Raw genomic sequence first — 4,138 nt, forward strand, 5'->3', positions numbered from 1 at the left:
CCTGGTCAGTATTTTCACAATTAAATTTGAAAGTGCTAATCAGATACACGGCTTATCAGTGCTTCTAGCCACCAGGGGAGTTCTCCTAAGTCTTCAGACTTGCCACCTCCAGGGTAGATGGAGACCGCAGGTAATGGTCATGTCACTTGGCCAGCCCCATTATACTTCTGAGTTCTGTCCCCCACTTTTCACGGGGGAGCCGGAAAGAATTGGCTAGACTAGCAGAGCCCCACAATGCCTCTGTCAGCAAGGGAAATGCGGTGGATGGAAAATGAGCTGGAATTAATAACTGATATGGGAAAGGAGCAACTCTCCTGAAATGACTTCTTACTTCACTGAGGAACATTTGGCACCCAGGACTAGAGCATGTAAAACAGGCCAGTGGCCCTGATGTTTTTCCATCAAAGAAATCAACGCTTGAGGCCTTCACCTTAAGTTGTCATATGGAATATCTATCTGTAACTGCATTTCCTCTTCAGACATATCTCCTTACCTTCCCAGGAGTAAGGGAATGGCTTCTAAAAGCTACAGTTTCTACCGGAGAGGCTCAATTTGGATTTGAAATTGAGACGACTTAAAATACCCACTCTGTATGAAATTACCACCCCATTTCAAAAAGGTCCAAGATGTTTATTAACTCACATAATGTCTTACAATAAATTGGAAGCGGAAATAGAAGCGGCTGTTTTTCTCAGTTGGTCTCCTGAGACAGGCTTCTTCATTCTCTTTCTCCAGAGAAATATCTAATTTGTCCACTTTGGACTTCGTACTATCTCACTTAGGTATTGCCACTGTGCAGGTAAAATAACTTTTTTATTTCTAAGTGGCAATTGTCCATGTAAAAATAATTGGGTTGCTGGTTATGCTTTAGTAATTTTTTTTTCTTTTTTGGTTCAGCTGCTGCCTGGAAAAAGGTTTACACTAGTCTGAAGTTCTGTGTAGGTGTGTGTGTGTGTACACATATATACATATATAATATATATTTTTAAATTTTAGCTGGATTGTCAGTTCGTCCTTCCTTCCTTCCTTCCTTCCTTCCTTTCTTTCTTTCTTTCTTTCTTTCTTTCTTTTCCTTTTTCTTTTTCAGAGATTTTTGCTGTAGGGTGCATGTGCTCACCAGACAGACAGAGAGGGGTAGAGAGACAGAAGGTGAGAAATCACGCCCCAGGGGGGATGGTCATGCCACAATCCCTTTTCCCTCATTCTCCTCTAGGGATCTTGGATATGCATGCACATTTGTCTGGGGTGAGTTTGAAGCCACTGGATCTGGAACTCAAACTGTGGTAGACTATGGGGGGGGGGTCCAACAACGTGACCATTATGGCATCTGCTGGTCCCACATTCTTTCTTTCTTTTCTTTTTTTTTTTAAAGAATTATTTATTTAATTTTATTTATTCATTCATTTATTTTAATTTGATTAGAGAGACACATACACAGGGAGAGAGAGAGAAAGTGAGAGAGCAATCCGCCAGGTCCAGAACTCGAACCGTGGTCGGCCATCGGGGAGTGTCCAGTGCCTTAAACAACATGCCACCTGCTGGTCCCACGTTCTTTCATTTTTAAAGTTGATCTCTTTCAGGCCAGCCAGTGGCAGGGTGGTTAAGGCAGCTAAATCCCACATAGCTGACTGCGCAATTTGAGTCTTGGACTCAGGAGCTTGAGAAACATGCTGGGCGCATTCCTGTGTGCCCTAAATCCCAAGGGAAGAATGGAGGAGGGGATTGTGAAGTGGCCATCTCCCCTGGTGAGGGGTGCTTTCTCAGCCTCCTCCCCTCTCTGTCTTTCTCCAGGGAGCATGCACACCCTGTAGCAAATTTAAAAATAAGAAAAATTAAAGTTCATTTTTTCTTTTTTCATAAGAGATAGATATGTAGAGGGAAACAAGCACCCTCAACAGTCTCATGCCACAACCTCCTTCAGCAAACACCCAGACTTCCTAGCCAGCTGGGATCATGAGTGTGCATACCTGGCCTGTACAGGTCTACCAGGGCACCGAACCTGCAATCTATGTAAATCCAGCTTTACTTGAGCAGTTTGTTACCACTGTGCCACGGAACTGGTCTAATAATATATACTTTTTCAGTGGAAAATATAGACAAACACATGTACGCTCTCCTCTTTATTACCACTCAAAGACTTAGAGAATTTATACTTGTTTTTAGAAAAAATATTTTAAATTTTATTTTATTTATTATTGTTATTTTTTAATTTGGTCAGAGAGAGAAAAAGAGAGGGGAAAAGTGAGAAAGCAAGCCACCAGTTCCGAGACTTGAACTGTAGTCAGCCATGTGGAACTGTCCAGCGCCTTAACCACCATGCCACCTGCTGACCCCGGGGATTTATACTTTTTTAATAGGACTTTTTTTTCTCTAACTAGGAAAAATGGCTCTTTCATTTCCCATCTCCCTCCCCCATAGAGTGCTTGTGCTCGCTAGAGACAGAAACAGAAGAAAAGTGAGAAATCACCCACACACACACACACACACACACACACACACTCCCCAGGGTGGGCATGACCACACCACAATCCTTTCTCTTCCATTCTTTTCTCAGGATTTTGGTCACACATGCATGCACATGTGCCCAGAGTGTTTCTCAAGCTGCCTGTCTGGGACTTGAACTGCACGGTAGAATAAGTGGGATCCAGCCTCCCCAACCTCCACGCCATCTGCTGGCCCTTATTTCCGATGCTTTTGTGGGCCTGTTGTCCTCTGGCTTTGTTCTCTTTACTCTGTCATTGGCAAGGCACAGGCACGCTGCATTGCTATTAGCATTGCAGGCTCAGCTGTGTCTCAAACATTGCGCTCTTGAGGACTAGCTCTAGCTACCAGCCTCAGGAAACCTAGAATGAGCAGGGCCTAACCAAGATAAAAATATATTGTCTGGGGGCTGGCAGGTGGCATGGTGATTGGAGTGCTGGACTCCCACATGGCTGTGGTTCAAGTCCTGGACCTGGCGGCTTGCTTCCTCATGCTCCCTCTCTTTCTCTCTCTGTATCTCTCTCTGATAAAAATTAGTAGTAATAATAAAATAAAGAATTCTTTTTAAAAATATATATTGTCTTGCACAGCCGTGGTGGTAAAGTGGTGGGACGACAGTGTGCGATACTGGTGTTGAAGACTGGAATTTGGTTCCTGGGTGGACCCGTGGCCCTGGCTGGCTGGAGAAGCTGGGGAGAGGATCCTAACATGAGACCTTGTGGAGACTTATCTGTCTTTCTCTCTCTCATATAAATAAATAAACCTTTATAAAGTTCACAGAGGTCCAGCAGGTGGTATGGTTATCGGGGTGCTAGACTCCTACGTGGCTGACTGCAGTTCAAGTCCTGGACCAGTCAGTTTAAAAATCATGCCAGACATGTGTGTGTGCATGTCCAAAATCCCGGAAGGAGAATGGAGGAGAAGGAATTGTGGTGTGGCCATCCCCCCTGAGGAAGTGAGAAAGTTTCTCACTTTCCCTTTCACTGACTTGTGTGTCTCACTTCAGTGAGTGCATGTGCTTTATGGCAAAAACCTAAAAAAAAAAGGCTCACAGATACCTAAAAGTCTGGATGGGACCTCCAGGGTTGGTGTGCTGCTCCCTGGTGTCAAAGCCTAGCCTGCTTCTACCGTGTTGCCTGACGTAGGTCCAGGGTGTCAGTACACAAGCTCCAGCAGCAGGACAGCAAATGATAATGAAGACCACGCAAGGGGCATAGGTATTTTGTCTTTGTTTGTTAATAATTATCTATTTATTTAATTCCATTTGTTATTGTTATTATTATTATTATTTTAATTTGGCCAGAGAGAGAGAAAGGGAAAAGTGAGAAAACAAGCTGCCAGATCTGAGACTTGAACCAGGGTCAGCTATGTAGGAATCCAGCACCTTAGCCACCATGCCACCTACCAGCACAAGGCATTTTGTCTTTTAAGGAATGTACCTAGAAGCTGCCACATGATGTTTCTGCCAGCATTCCATTGGGCCAGAACTTACTCCCAAGGTCATGTCCAGGTGCCAGTGAGTCATGGGAACATGGTCTTTAGACTTGAAAGCCAAGTGCACAGATGAAGATGGGATACACTCATCAAAAAAGAAGGAACTCCATCTGTCTCTGCTATGGTTAAGTCTATAATCAAGTGACTAGCATAGTGTAGGGCA

This window comes from Tupaia chinensis, unplaced genomic scaffold, assembly GCF_000334495.1.
Source record: "Tupaia chinensis unplaced genomic scaffold, TupChi_1.0 Scaffold000479_1, whole genome shotgun sequence".
Taxonomy (NCBI): Eukaryota; Metazoa; Chordata; class Mammalia; order Scandentia; family Tupaiidae; genus Tupaia; species Tupaia belangeri.